The sequence below is a fragment of the Oryx dammah genome, unplaced genomic scaffold (assembly GCF_014754425.2).
Source record: "Oryx dammah isolate SB20612 unplaced genomic scaffold, SCBI_Odam_1.1 HiC_scaffold_21, whole genome shotgun sequence".
Lineage (NCBI taxonomy): Eukaryota > Metazoa > Chordata > Mammalia > Artiodactyla > Bovidae > Oryx > Oryx dammah.
The window spans coordinates 72899300-72916218 of NW_024070205.1; the positions used below are offsets into that span (position 1 = coordinate 72899300).

Consider the following 16919-nt stretch of genomic DNA (forward strand, 5'->3'; position numbering starts at 1 on the left):
CTCCTTCTGCCTTTTAAACCTTTCCTTTTCTACAGATTTTCAGAGATTCTTTCTATTTGCTAGGGGAGATGCTACCCAATTCATGAACTGTTCAAGATAGTCAACTTGATTTTCAAATTTACTCAACTGAACTTCAGTTTTTAGCTCTTCTTTTAAAAAATTATTGTACCGAGAACACTTAACATGAGATCTATGCTCTTAACAAATGTATATGTTAGTTGCTCAGTCATGTCCAACTCTTTGCAACCCCATGGACTATATAGTCCACCAGTCTCCTCTGTCCATGGAATTCTCCAGGCAAAAATACTGGAGTGTGTTGCCATCTCCTACTCCAGGAGGTCATCTTGACCCCGGGTCAAACCCAGGTGTCTTGCACTGCAGGTGGATTTTTTTACCATCTGAGCCACCTGGGAAGTCCTGGATGGAGTAAATGTTTAAGTGTACAATAAATGATACAAACTTATAGTAATGAAATAAATCAATGGAAAAGGCATAACATGAACCCAAGATTATACTTTTCTAGTTTGCAATGCTTATCATTATTATGATGAGCAAGAGACTCTGGAGTTTACTAAAGAAAGCAATTCTAGTCACTCTGGTCTGACAACAGATGCCTTTAAGATCGAAATTGTAGAAGTTCATAAGTGACAGAAAATAAGATAACTGTGTTAAGACCAACCTAGACAATTAAATAACTTTCAGCACAGAGTAAGCCAGAATGGAGCATCTTCTTAATTGATTGTATAGCCATCTGTTTCAGCGAAGATTTCACAAATCATTCATAAGGAGGGCCAGCAGGCTTATAGATTGCTCTACCTTGAGGGGGATGCACTCAGAGCAAGAGCACACAGGTGAGTCACGGTTTCAAAGCAAACAATTCATAACAGTGATGCACTTGGGATCTTAGAAGTGATAAGAACTAGAATTAAAAGACAAGGGAACTTGGAAGACTTAGGCAGCTGTTCAAGACAAAAAGCTCCCAGTGTGTGTATGGTTGGGGTTACTCAGATTCAGCATGAGACTTCTATATATCTCAGGCCCTACCCTATGAAAATGTCATGTATAGATTTTTGTTAATATATGGCTACTTCATAAAAAGCAATATTAAAAAACAGAAAAATAGTATAGGCACTGAAATATACTAGATAAGAATACATATCAATTATTAAAAGAATGCAAATGAATTAAACATACTTTTTAAGTTTCAATGTTAGCTTATTATTGTTTTCCTTATAGAAAAACACAGTTTACTTTTCAAATGTTTCAAGGATAATGTTGGATTTAAGAATCTACTGTGAACTTTCCTTCTTTACAAAATATTCCTACATATTATCTTTGACACAGATCCATGCAAAATAATTTCAGTGTTACACAATTCTAAAATAAAACATAATTAATTTGCTTACCCAATAGGTTATCAATATAATAACAAAAACACCTTAATATCTAATCACTTATCTAACATCTAATTCAGGCTGGACTGGATGAACCACTCTTGAGAGTCCCTTGAACTGCAAGGAGATCAAACCAGTCCATCCTAAAGGAAATCAGTCCTGAATTCATTGGAAGGACTGATGCTGAAGCTGAAGCTCCAACACTTTGGCCACCTGATGCAAAGAACTGACTCATTTGAAAAGACTTTGATGCTGGGAAAGATTGAAGGCAAGAGAAGAAGGGGACAACAGAGAATAAGATGGTTGGATGGCATCACCAACTCGATGGACATGAGTTTGAGTAAGCTCCAGGACTTGGTGATGGACAGGGAAGCCTGGTGCACTACAGTCCATGGGTTTGCAGAGTCGGACATGACTGAATGACTGAACTGAACTAAACTGATCTAATCACTTGTAATTATTGTTTTTAACCTGTTCTTCTTTTAATATGTTAAGAATACATTTACTTTTTCAAGCTTTATCAAGATTTATAAGGGAAATGTTAATTTGAATGAAAGGAAATATTGAGACTGTAATCTTTTTCACCACCTGGTAAATGTTAATTTGTACACTGAAATGTTTTCAAAGGGAAAAAAAAGTCACATGGCAGAAATAAATAATTTCAAATATCCATACACTGCCTACAAATCTCATTGCTGTGCACAGTTACTGGAAAAATTTAATTAGCAATGGCATTCTTTGCTGAAAGCATCTAACACCTTGATTTAATGCTTGTAATTCAGACATTAGCATTCAAATCAGCCCAGACCTACACTTGGGTATTTATTGAATAAATACCAACTAAATTATTCCAAATAATCATTTTCATTTCCTGTAGAATGTCTGCTTAAAATCTAAAATTCCCATGGGATTTAAGATCATTTGAGGTATGGGGTTTTACCTTTTCTAGGAGAATTGCTCCTTTTGAAGTAATGATAAATCTAGTTTTTCTACTATTAAAAGAAAGTTCTTGCTCTGCTAGGCACTGTCTTCATGTATATGCAAATAAAGGTTAATGACTGATGTCATATGGGCCACTGATCTGAAGTTAACAGACACTGCAGTTTAGTCGTTTATAAAAAGTGAACACATCCCACCCTACGCCCTGATATAGAAACACATTTTCTTTGTTTCAAAATAATAAAGAAACAGATTTTTCTGATAAGATTGGGGTTTCACTCAGATGGGAAAAACAAAACTCAGATTTCAGGAACAAAAAAAAAAAAAAAAAAAAGGAAAAGCAAAGAAATAAATAGAAGAATAAACCAAACAAGAAATCCTAAAACATGATGGAATGAGAAAAGCAAGATAGCACACATGTGTGAGTATGCTCAGTTGTGTCTGACTCTTTCTGACCCCATGGACTGAAACCCACCAGGCTCCTTTGTCCCTGGGATTTCCCAGGCAAGAATACTGGGGTTGCCATTTCCTTCTCCAGGGTTCTTCCTGACCCAGGGATTGAACCCACGTCTTCTGAGTCTCCTGCATTGGCAAGTAGAGTCTCTACAACTGAGTCATCTGGGAAGCTCATGATAGCAAATAAGAAGTGACAATTTCAGTAATTTTATCACACTGTTCTACTCTCAAAATTGTAAAATTAAAACAAAAATTTTCAAGATATAAATTCAGAAATTATATGGAGACAAGATTAACAGCCAAAATTTGATTTGTCTGGAAGTTCCTATTTAAGAGGTATATGTTGGCAATTTATAAAAATTATTTCAAAGAGCATTCCTTTTTAATTAAAAAAGTTGTAGAAGTTTTGCTACTCAGTTATATTTCTTTGATAAAAGTAACAAAACTAGAATATCTTCATAAAACCACATTGGCAGAGAAGGGTATGATTGTAAAGATTCTTTCCAGCATCCAACACAAAGTTAAATGTGAAAAGAAGGTACATAAAGGAACATTCTCAAAATACATGGTTTGAACATTTTTAGCCTATAATACATTTAAGTTTCTCCAACTGATAAGGATATTGGCCTGTGATTTTAACCCCAGAATATTATTTTCTATCAATTGCAAACACTTGTTAAGTGTCATATTTTCCAACTATAAAGAGACATTAGATATAAAATGATAAGAAAGAACAATTGAAACTTTGTTATATATGTTTAAAATCTGGCAGGAAATACTGATAATTAAGGAAGTATTATATATTTTGTAATTTTTTCCAACACTGGCAACCATAAAGCTTGGATATCTTCCATTAATTTAGATAACCTTCAAGAAAACTTAATAGCTTCAATCTAAATGTCAAGACTCAAAAGATAAGCAGGAGAGAAAGGATAGGGATTTAGATTTTTTTTTTTGAGTTTCATTGTATAGTTTAAAATTGGTTTAATTTCCATTTTTATTTATTTTTATTTTTTTTAATTTTTATTTTTACTTTATTTTACTTTACAATACTGTATTGGTTTTGCCATACATCGACACGACTCTACCACGGGTGTACATGAGTTCCCAAACATGAATCCCCCTCCCACCTCCCACCCCACACCATCCCTCTGGATCATCCCTGTAAAATATGAAAATAATTTTACTAATGGAAAGAAACTATTCAAATAAATCATACATAAAGTGATCACTACATTTTGCACCTTGTATTAAATTTTGTTCTCTTTTTTATATTCCTTAATTTTTGTAACTTTGTTTTGTTTTCAAAACTTACACATATTCATTTGAAAATGTAAACCATAGCAGAATGTATAAGGAAGAAAGTTTAAAAAATCATTCATAATCCTATATCCACATAGAACCATTTGACATATTCTTTCTGTATCTCTTTCTATATCTTTATAAAAACATAGAAGTGTAGAAAGACAGATGGGAAAACAGGTTAGTGGGAATAATTTGATAATTATTAATATTATTATTATTAAATTATTAAAATAATCATGTATATATGCAGAAATTTTATCTAAATATATTGTATTTGTTTTAGCTAAAACTAAAAAAAAAAAAAAGATTAGAAACTTGCCAAATTCAAAGTAACTATTTACAGAAAAGAGAAACTAATGGCTAAAGTATTGTTCTATACGTAATCCAAAATGTCTTTACTAATGAAGAAAATATCATCGTAATGTTTTATTCAGCTATAATCCTGCTTCAAATGGCAATTTAAAATTCACAACAGAAATAAGAAAACTATCACAATTCTATTTGATTTTTTTTTTTGCTTCCTTTGTGGTTCCGCTGGTAAAGAAACTGCCTGCAATGCGGGAGACCTGGGTTCAATCCCTGGGTTGGGAAGACTCCCCGGAGAAGAGAAAGGCTACCCACTCCAGTATTCTGACCTGGAGAATTCCATGGACTAAGTCCATGGGGTTGCAAAGAGACGGAAACGACTGAGTGATTTTCACTTTCACTTATCTGATTTTTAGTTTGATTATAATTTATATACATCTATGTTAATCACTTCTAGAACATCATACAAATAATACAAGGTAAGCATATCACTCTGGGACCAATCTGCCTAGATCCAGATCTGAACTCTGATTTTTACTAATTGCACACCTTGAATAAACTAAGGCTTATCTTTTCATCTCGCCTTTCTGTGCCTCATTCTCTTGTCTAAAATGAGAAGAATCATACATAACATTCACTTCATTGTACAGCAGAAGAAAAAGACAATGTTGTAAAGCAATTACACTCCAATTAATTTTTTTTCCTACAATAAATTTTGAGAAAATCCAGCATAGAACCACCCCTTCTTGCCTACATTATAAACAATGATTTGGGGCAGCAGTAGGAAAAAAAAAATGACTGAGGAGGTAAACTAACTTTTTCACACTGTACTAAAACACAAAATATCCATTAACCTAATATATCTTGTACTATATAACTCTATGAAATAATATGAAAATATGCAATACATATTCAAATAAAAATTTCAAATCAAAGTAGGTGCAAAAACAAGTTTAACAGTGTATAATTAGAAACAGCAAATGCATTATACATTAGAGTACTTATTATTGGTTAGAATATGTTGAAAATTGCTCTAAAGTCATGCACTTAATTCCTGGATGGACCAGTTGCCTCTGCTTTGTTACAGAGACATGAGCTGAATCACAACTCCCAGATGTCTTGGAAGTGTACACTGTTGATCAGGAGGGGCACACAGCGATATGTGGAAAGATGAGTCTAATTCCATCACAATGACAGGAAAAGCAATTCTGAGCACATTTCCTACAGGGAGGGGTCGGCAGCCTAATTGTTATTTTGGTTTGGCACTGAGCACGGTGTCTCTCATAAGCGGATGCCTAATGATAGTTCTCTGTAATGTTCATAACAATGAAGACAAGATACATTTTAAGCCATACAGCAGCTTTCCAAACAGGTAGTTTTAAGACAGTGAGATCCACAAACAACACAGTCCTTTCATCAAATATTAGTTCTTGAAATCATTCAGGGCTTAATATTTAATATATATATTAAAAGTTCTGATTTGGAAAAGCACTGACAGTCTTGCTCTGTGACGTAAATTAAGAGCATTTAATATGACACACACACACACACACATATATATATTACATTGGGCTGTGCTTAGTAGCTCAGTCGTGTGCAACTCTTTGCAACCCCATGGACTGAATTCCATCAAGCTCCTCTGTCCATAGGGATTCTCCAGGCACGAGTACTGGAGTGGGTTGCCATGTACTCCTCCAGGTATATTACATTGTGTTGATATATATATATATATATATATATATGAGTGTATGTGTGTGTCCCAGTGTGTATGTACCAATATACATACATAGATACAAATATGTATCAGTTTAGTTCAGTAACTAAGTCGTGTCCGACTCTGTGATCCCGTGTACTGCAAAATGCCATGCTTCCCTGTCCATCACCAACTCCTGCAGCTTGTTCAACCTCCTGTCCATCGAGCGGGTGATGCCATCCAACCGTCTTGGCCTCTGTGGTCCACTTCTCCTCCTGCCTTCAATCTTTCTCAGCATCAGGGTCTTTTCTAATGAGTCAGCTCTTCATATCATGCGGCCAAAGTACTGGAGCTTCGGCTTCAGCATCAGTCCTTCCAATGAATATTCAGGACTGATTTCCTTTATGATGGACTGGTTTCATCTCCTTCCAGTACAAAGGACTCTCAAGAGTCTTCTCCAACACCACAGTTCAAAAGCATAAGTTCTTTGGTGCTCAGCTTTCTTTATGGTCTGAATCACATATCCATACATGACTACTAGAAAAATCCTAGCTTTGACAAGACAGACCTTTGTCAGTAAAGTAATGTCTCTATTATAAATGTGCTGTCTAGGTTGGTCACAGCTTTTCTTCCAAGGAGCAAGTATCTTTTAATTTCATGGCTGAGGTCACCATCTGCTGTGATTTTGGAGACCCCAAAATAAAATTCCTCACTGTTTCTATTGTTTCCCCATCTATTTGACACGAAGTGATGGGACCAGATGCTATGATCTTCGCTTTTTCAATGTTGAATTTTAAGCAAGCGTCTTCATTCTTCTCTTTCACTTTCATCAAGAGGCTCTTTAGATCTTCTTTGCTTTCTGCCATAAGGGCAGTGTCTTCTGCATATCTGAGTTTATTGATATTTCTCCTGGAAATCTTGATTCTAGCTTGCATTTCATCCAGCCCAGCATTTCACATGATGTACTCTCCATATAAGTTAAATAAGCAGGGTGACAATATGCCTTGATGAATTCCTTTCCCTATTTGACTTGGAGAATTTTGAGTATTACTTTGCTAGTGTGTGAGATGAGTACAATTGTGCGGTACTTTGAAAATTCTTTGGCATTTCCCTTTTGGGGGGATAGGAATGGAAACTGACCTTTTCCAGTCTTGTGGCCACTGCTGAGGTTTCCAAATTTGTTGGCATATTGAGTACAGCACTTTCATAGCATAACCGTTTGGGATTTGAAATCTCTCAACTAGAATTAAATCACCTTCACTAGCTTTGCTTGTAGTGATGCTTCCTAAGGCCCATGTGATTTTGCTTTCCAGAATATCTGGCTCTAGGTGAGTGATCACACTATTGTGGTTATCTGGATCACATAGGAACCTGGAATGTCAGGTCCATGAATCAAGGTAAATAGGAAGTGGTCAAACAAGAGATGGCAAGTGTGAACGTCGACATTCTAGGAATCGGTGAACGTCGACATTCTAGGATTCAGTGAACTAAAATGGACTGGAATGGGTGAATTTAACTCAGATGACCATTATATCTACTACTGCAGGCAGTAATCCCTCAGAAGAAATGGAGTAGCCATCATGGTCAACAAAAGAGTCGCCATCATGGTCAACAAAAGAGTCAGAAATGGAGTACTTGGATGCAATCTCAAAAATGACAGAATGATCTCTGTTCGTCTCCAAGGAAAACCATTCAATATCACAGTTATCCAAGTCTATGCCCCAATCAGTAACGCTAAAGAAACTGAAGCTGAACGGTTTTATGAAGACCTACAAGACCTTTTAGAATTAACACCCAAAAAAGATGTCCTTTTCATTATAGGGGACTGGAATGCAAAAGTAGGAAGTCAAGAAACACCTGGAGTAACAGGAAAATTTGGCCTTGGAATGCAGAATGAAGCAGGGCAAAGGCTAATAGAGTTTTGCCAAAAAAATGCACTGGTCATAGCAAACACCCTCTTCCAACAACACAAGAGAAGACTCTACACATGGACATCACCAGATGGTCAACACCGAAATCAGATTAATTATATTCTTTGCAGCCAAAGATGGAGAAGCTCTATACAGTCAACAAAAACAAGACCAGAAGCTGCCTGTGGCTCAGATCATGAACTCCTTATTACCAAATTCAGACTCAAATTGAAGAAAGTAGGAAAAACCACTAGACCATACAGGTATGACCTAAATCAAATCCCTTTTGATTATACAGTGGAAGTGAGAAATAGATTTAAGGGCCTAGATCTGATAGATAGAGTGCCTGATGAACATTGGAATGAGGTTTGTGATATTGTACAGGAGACAGGGATCAAGACCATCCCCATGGAAAAGAAATGCAAAAAAGCAAAATGGTTGTCTGGGGAGGCCTTACAAATAACTGTGAAAAGAAGAGAAGCGAAAAGCAAAGGATAAAAGGAAAGATATAAGCATCTGAATGCAGAGTTCCAAAGAATAGCAAGAAGAGATAAGAAAGACTTCTTTAGTGATCAATGCAAAGAAATAGAGGAAAACAACAGAATGGGAAAGACTAGAGATCTCTTCAAGAAAATTAGAGATACCAAGGGAACATTTCATGCAAAGATGGGCTCGATAAAGGACAGAAATGGTCTACACCTAACAAAGGAGAAGATATTAAGAAGAGGTGGCAAGAATACATGGAAGAACTGTACAAAAAAGATCTCCATGACCCAGATAATCATGATGATGTGATCACTAATCTAGAGCCAGACACCTTGGAATGTGAAGTCAAGTGGGCCTTAAAAAGCATCACTATGAACAAAGCTAGTGGAGGTGATGGAATTCCAGTTGAGCTGTTTCAAATCCTGAAAGATAATGCTGTCAAAGTGATGCACTCAATATGCCAGCAAATGTGGAAAACTCAGCAGTGGCCACAGGACTGGAAAAGGTCAGTTTTCATTCCAATTCCAAAGAAAGGAAATGCCAAAGAATGCTCAAACTACCCACACAATTGCACTCATCTCACATGCTAGTAAAGTAATGCTCAAAATTCTCCAAGCCAGGTTTCAGCAATACGTGAAGCGTGAACTCCCTGATGTTCAAGCTGGTTTTAGAAAAGGCAGAGGAACCAGAGATCAAATTGCCAACATCCGCTGGATCATGGAAAAAGGAAGAGAGTTCCAGAAAAACATCTATTTCTGCTTTATTGACTATGCCAAAGCCTTTGACTGTGTGCATCACAATAAATTGCGGAAAATTCTGAAAAGATGGGAATACCAGACCACCTAACCTGCCTCTTGAGAAATCTGTATGCAGGTCAGGAAGCAAGAGTTAGAACTGGACATGGAACAACAGACTGGTTCCAAATAGGAAAAGGAGTAGGTCAAGGCTGTATATTGTCACCCCGCTTATTTAACTTATATGCAGAGTACATCATGAGAAACGTTGGGCTGGAGGAAACACAAGCTGGAATCAAAATTGCCGGGAGAAATATCAATAACCTTAGATATGCAGACGATACCACCCTTATGGCAGAAAGTGAAGAGGAAGTAAAAAGCCTCTTGATGAAAGTGAAAGAGGAGAGTGAAAAAGTTGGCTTAAAGCTCAACATTCAGAAAGCGAAGATCATGGCATCCGGTCCCATCACTTCATGGGAAATAGATGGGGAAACAGTGGAAACAGTGACAGACTTTATTTTGGGGGGCTCCCAAATCACTGCAGATGGTGACTGCAGCCATGAAATTGAAAGACGCTTACTGCTTGGAAGAAAAGTTATGACCAGCCTAGATAGTATATTCAAAAGCAGAGACATTACTTTGCAGACTAAGGTCCGTCTAGTCAAGTGAATGGTTTTTCCTGTGGTCATGTATGGATGTGAGAGTTGGACTGTGAAGAAGACTGAGCGCCGAAGAATTGATGCGTTTGAACTGTGGTGTTGGAGAAGACTCTTGAGGGTCCCTTGGACTGCAAGGAGATCCAACCAGTCCATTCTGAATATCAGCCCTGGGATTTCTTTGGAAGGAATGATGCTAAAGCTGAAACTCCAGTACTTTGGACACCTCATGCAAAGAGTTGACTCATTGGAAAAGACTCTGATGCTGGGAGGGATTGGGGGCAGGAGGAGAAGGGGACGACCCAGGATGAGATGGCTGGATGGCATCACGGACTTGATGGATGTGAGTCTGAGTGAACTCCGGGAGTTGGTGATGGACAGGGAGGCCTGGGTGCTGCGATTCATGGGGTCGCAAAGAGTAGGACACGACTGAGCGACTGAACTGACGGAACTGGGTCATAAAGATCATTTTTGTATACTTCTTCTGTGTATTGTTGCCACTTCTTAATATCTTCTGTTTCTGTTAGGTTCATACCATTTCTCTCCTTTATTGAGCCCATCTTTGCATGAAGTGATTCCCTTGGTATCACTAATTTTCTTGAGGGTAACTCTAGTCTTTCCCATATTATTATTTTCCTCTATTTCTTTGCATTACTCATTTAGGAAGGTTTTCTTATATCTCCTCTCTATTCTTTGGAACTCTGCATTCAGAAGGGTACATCTTTCCTTTTCTCCCTTGCTTTTCACTTTTTTTTCTTTTCTCAGCTATTTGTAAGGCATCCTCAGACAACCATTTTGCCTTCTTTGCATTTGTTTTTCTTGGAGATGGTCTTGATCACTGCCTCTTGCACAATGTCATGAACCTCGATCCATAGTTCTTCAGGCTGTCTATCAGATATAATCCCTTGAATCTATTTGTCACTCTACTGTAAGGGATATGATTTAGGTCATACTTGAATGGTCTAGTGGTTTTCTCTACTTCTTCAATTTAAGTCTGAACTTGGCAATAAGGAGTTATGATCTGAGCCATAGTCAGCTCCCAGTCTTGTTTTTCGAAGACTGTATGAACCTCTCCATCTTTGGCTGCGAAGAATATAATCAATCTGATTTTGATATTGATCATCTGGTGATGTCCATGTGTAGTCATCTTTTGTTTTGCTGGAAGAGGGTGTTTGCTATGACCAGTGTGTTCTCTTGGCAAAACTCTGTTAGACTTTGCCCTGCTTCATTTTGTACTCCAAGCCCAAATTTGTCTGTTACTCCAGATACCTCTTGACTTCCTATTTTTTCATTCCTGTCTCCTATTATGAAAAGGACATCTCTTTTGGGGGTTTGGGGTGTTAGTTCTAGAATGTCTTGTAGGTCATCATATCACCATTCAACTTCAACCCCTTCAGTATTAGCTGGGGCATAGACTTGGATTACTGTGTTATTGAATGCCTTGCATTGGAAATGAACAGAGGTCATTCTGTTGTTTTCGAGACTGCACCCAAATACTGCATTTCAGATCCTTTCATTGACTATAAGGGCTACTCCATTTCTTCTAAGGGATTCTTGCCCACAGTAGTAGATATAATGGTCATCTGAATTAAATTCCCTCATTTCAGTCCATTTTAGCTGATTCCTAAAATGTCGATGTTCATTTTTTCCATCTCCTGTTTGATCACTTCTAATTTCCTTTGATTCATGGACCTAACCATTCCAGGTTCCTAAGCAATATTGTTATTTACAGGATTGAACTTTACTTCCATCGCCTGTTACATCCACAATTAAGAGGTAAAAACTTACAGTTCCAAATAAGTGAGTCATGTGAATGAAAAGCAAAGTATGTGGAATATAATCAATAATAATGTAGTACCTTTATATAATGATAATAATGTTCAAACGGTACAAACTTTCAGTTGTAAGCTAAATAACTACCATGGATGTAATGTAAAGCTGGAGTAATATAATTAACACTGCTCTGTTATACAGGAAAAGTGTTAAGTGAATAAATTCTGAATTATCACAAGGAAATTTTTAAATTTTATTTGATATTTATAAAAGATGATAGACATTCACTAAACTTACCATGGCAATTACTTCCTGTTGTGTATAAGCAAACATTATTCTGTACATGTTACCTTTGTATAGTGCTATATAAAAATTATTTCTCAATAAAACTGGAAGAAAAAAAGTAGCCAGTTCTCTCTGTTGCCTAGAATTATTTTTAGGTATCCTGATTCAGTTTTAAAGTATTATTAATGAAGCACAAGCTGGAATCAAGATTGCCAGGAGAAATATCAATAACCTCAGATATGCAGATGATACCACCCTTATGGCAGAAAGTGAAGAGGAACTGAAAAGCCTCTTGATGAAAATGAACGTGGAGAGTGGAAAAGTTGGCTTAAAGCTCAACATTCAGAAAACGAAGATCATGGCATCTGGTACCATCACTTCATGGGAAATAGATGGGGAAACAGTAGACAGTGTCAGATTTTATTTTTATGGGCTCCAAAATCATTGCAGATGGTAACTGCAGTCATGAAATTAAAAGACGCTTACTCCTTGGAAGAAAAGTTATGACCAACCTAGATAGCATATTGAAAAGCAGAGACATTATTTTGCCAACAAAGGTCCATCTAGTCAAGGCTATGGTTTTTCCTGTGGTCATGTATGGATGTGAGAGTTGGACTGTGAAGAAAGCTGAGCGCTGAAGAATTGATGCGTTTGAACTGTGGTGTTGGAGAAGACTCTTGAGGGTCCCTTGGACTGCAAGGAGAGCCAACCAGGCCATTCTGTAGGAGATCAGCCCTGGGATTTCTTTGGAGGGAATGATGCTGAGGCTGAAACTCCAGTACTTTGGCCTCCTCATGTGAAGAGTTGACTCATTGGAAAAGACTCTGATGCTGGGAGGGATTGGGGGCAGGAGGAGAAGGGGATGACAGAGGATGAGATGCCTGGATGGTATCATTGACTCGATGGACGCGAGTCTGAGTGAACTCCGGGGGTTGGTGATGGACAGGGAGGCCTGGCGTGCTGTGATTCATGGGGTCGCAAAGAGTAGGACACGACTGAGTGACTGAACTGAACTGAACTGAATAAATTATTAAGTTTAGACATTTTAAAGTAATCTCATTTTTTGAGTTCACATAATTAAAGCATTTTGTATAGAGAAAAACTGAAATTAAAATTTTTGCTGTGTTATCACAATTTACCATGCCCTCATAGACATTTTATAAACACACCCAATTCAACCCTCATTTAAAAAACAAAAAGCAAAAATCTTATAAGGTGATTAGTATTATATTCATTTAATGATGTGGAAAATAAGACTAAATAAATAAGCTGTCCAAGACCTCCCAATTTGTATAGTCCTGAGTTTTAAACAAACAATATACAAGTAGAATTTTATGACTCATCATTGCTTATTGTTCCACAATATCCCATTTTCTTTTTCATGGTATAATATTCAACTGGGTATACTGCACAGTTAGGCCACATTTTTGCAGATCTCCTGCAGCTATATGTAGGTATATGACCAATTTCTAGCTGAAATTATGCATGCAATTTCTTGTAGTACCTTATATCCTTTTCTCCTAAGAGAAAAGGTTGAAGTTAGGATATAATGGCAAGCCCAAAGCAGCCATACTGAACCATGGAAACTGTTTTCAGAATGACACAAAACAAGATATAAGGAAACTTTATCTCCTGGGTATTAAGCTGATCTAACAGTCTTGGACAGACTACATAGACATTTCTATTTGTGTAAGTTCTTACATCTTTGTGTGTACTTTTATTTTATAATATGTGTGGCATACTGTGGTAAAATAGCCTCATGATGTATCATGACTAATGCAACATTTTTTATATTTTTTCTTGTATGTAACCCCATTGCCCATGGTGAATTCAAATAAGACTCTATGACGATCATGGTTTATGAAGACCTTTGCTTGTAAAGCTAGACAATGCACAAATAAATTAAACATCAATTTCTCTATCCCAGATATTATAATTTAAAACAGATTAATCTAATTGTATTGATGTGCATGTGATTAAAAACAATAACATTTTATGTTGTTAAAACTATGTTAGAGTTAGACATAACTCTATACAAAAATTCCACACTGAAAGACAGATTCAAATCCACTTATTGGTGACAGCTTTAACTAGAGACTATATTTGTAGAAACTACCACTCAAGTGTCTGAAATTTAACAATATATACACACAACAAAAAAAGTAACTATAAATACAACAAAAAATGAAACACAAATGATCTAAAAGATTAACAAGTTGCATAATGGAAATTTCACATAGATCATGAAAACCCTTTATCAAGCACTGTTGCACTCCTTGGCATAGGAAAGTGGCAAAATTTGGGTAGTCACTTCCTTCAAATATAAAATGTGCTCAAGAAATTGATGTAGAGGCAGAAAGTAAGAGCCCCACTGTAGGGAGTTTACTGTGATGAGCACAGTCCAAAGCAAAGTACTGGACTTGTTATAATATTTAAATCATCTGTACTTATTTTAGCATTAAAATTTCAATTACCCCTTTACCTTCAACAGACTATGTACAACATTTATAACTCATTCATTTTACTCTTGGTCATTTTCCAGCAATTGAGAAATCAGCATATATATAAAAATTTTAGTTGTAAGTACTTTTTCTTAAGTCCAATAAAAGGAGAAAGCTTCTAAATTATTTTAAAAATGTAATTATCTTAAAATTAAGAACACTTTTGTGACTTGAGAAGGCACTGCTGTCAGTATTTCAAATTTATGCAGTTATTTACTAGGTGAATAATAAAACCAATCTGTTCAGAGTAAAAAAAAATAAAAGATAAGATGGTATTGTGTCCATTTTAGAGGGATATTTTATATTTAACAATGTTGAATATCCTAAAATGTTACTTTTTAAATATAAAAGTAAGCAATAAAACATTTAAAATCCATTTAATAGAGATTTTAAAAATAAATTTATTTCTTTTAATTGGAGGTTAATTACTTTACAATATTGTATTGATTTTGCCATACATCAACATGTATCTGCCACAGGTATACACGTGTTCCCCATCCTGAACCCCCCTTCCTCCTCCCTCCCCGTACCATCCCTAATAGAGATATTAATTACATACTACTTAAGCATACATTATATTTCTGTATCTAAAACTATAATTACATACATATATCTGTAGCTATATTTATATATTTATATCTAAAAATTTTATAATACTAGTGATGAGGGCATTCTTCCTACTTTAGGACTTCCTAATTTCTTTTCCTCAGTAGGTCAAATTCAGGTCAGAGCACAATTATACATAATGAAGTTGAAAAACAGATATATCATTCTACCTCATTTTCTGATTTTCACATTTCTTTTTTTTTCTTTACTTAGGATCTTCATGGATTCATATAGGAAGTGTATCATTTCTCATTGGATTACTGTGTAATTGGCAAAGTGGGACTTTCCACAGGAAGAAATAGCTGTTTTCTATAACAAAGCAAAGTACCGGTTGCTTCACGCTGTCAGGTCTGCCCTTGCTTTCTGCCTGGCTGCATGTTAGACCATCAGGGGAGAAGATGCAGGCAGAGAGTGATGGGCAGAGACAATGTTCCCAACAGCGGTTTTGCTTTGAAGATTACAGACAGATAAGGGCATCTCCATGTCAGCAGTTCGAAGGAAAAATTCTTGTTTGACAACTATGGCATGAAATACAAATTCTTGTGATCTGGTTGTTTACAGCATTTGGGAAACCTCAGAGTTGCAGTAAATATCAATTCCAAATAATCAATGTCCTTTCTTGATTTCTTTTCTGTAAGACTGAAGTAAAGATTTTATTTTTGTTTCTGTAGGTGACCCATTATGTTTTATAGTAAAAATTTATCTATCGAAAAAGCAAGAGAGTTCCAGAAAACATCTATTTCTGCTTTCTTGACTATGCCAAAGCCTTTGACTGTGTGGATCACAATAAACTGTGGAAAATTCTGAAAGAGATGGGAATACCAGACCACCTAACCTGCCTCTTGAGAAATCTGTATGCAGGTCAGGAAGCAACAGTTAGAACGGGATATGGAACAAGAGACTGGTTGCAAATAAGAAAAGGAGTATGTAAAGGCTGTATACTGTCACTCTGCTTATTTTACTTATATGCAGAGTACATCGTGAGAAATGCTGGGCTGGAAGAAACACAAGCTGGAATCAAGATTGCCAGGAGAAATATCAATAACCTCAGATATGCAGATGACACCACCCTTCTGGCAGAAAGTGAAGAGCAACTAAAAAGCCTCTTGATGAAAGTGAAAGAGGAGAGTGAAAAAGTTGGCTTAAAGCTCAACATTCAGAAAACGAAGATCATGGCATCTGGTCCCATCACTTCATGGGAAATAGATGGGGAAACAGTGGAAACAGTGTCAGACATTATTTTTTTGGGCTCCAAAGTCACTGCAGATGATGACTACAGCCATGAAATTAAAAGACGCTTACTCCTTGGAAGGTAAGTTATGACTAACCTAGATAGCATATTCACAAGCAGAGACATTACTTTGCCAACTAAGGTCCGTCTAGTCAAGGCTATGGTTTTTCCAGTGGTCATGTATGGATGTGAGAGTTGGACTGTGAAGAAGGCTGAGTGCCGAAGAATTGATGCATTTGAACTGTGGTGTTGGAGAAGACTCTTGAGGGTCCCTTGGACTGCAAGGAGATCCAACCAGTCCATTCTGAAGGAGATCACCCCTGATGTGTTCTTTGGAAGGAATGATGCTAAAGCTGAAGTTCTAGTACTTTGGCCACCTCATGCGAAGAGTTGACTCATTGGAAAAGACTCTGATGCTGGGAGAGATTGGGGGCAGGAGGAGAAGGGGACGACCCAGGATGAGATGGCTGGATGGCATCACGGACTCGATGGATGCGAGTCTGAGTGAACTCCGGGAGTTGGTGATGGACAGGGAGGCCTGGCGTGCTGCGATTCATGGGGTCACAGAGTCGGACACAACTGAGCGACTGAACTGAACTGAACTGAACTGAACTGAACTGATTCATCTTTATTGCCAGCTCTTA

General features: G+C 36.9%; 1 protein-coding gene across 1 annotated transcript in view; it reads right to left on the minus strand.

The window, feature by feature from the left end:
- KCNT2 (potassium sodium-activated channel subfamily T member 2) overlaps window positions 1-16919 on the minus strand; it is a 1342824-nt gene that overhangs the window by 1152798 nt on the left and 173107 nt on the right. The gene's annotated exons all lie outside the window — the stretch shown is intronic.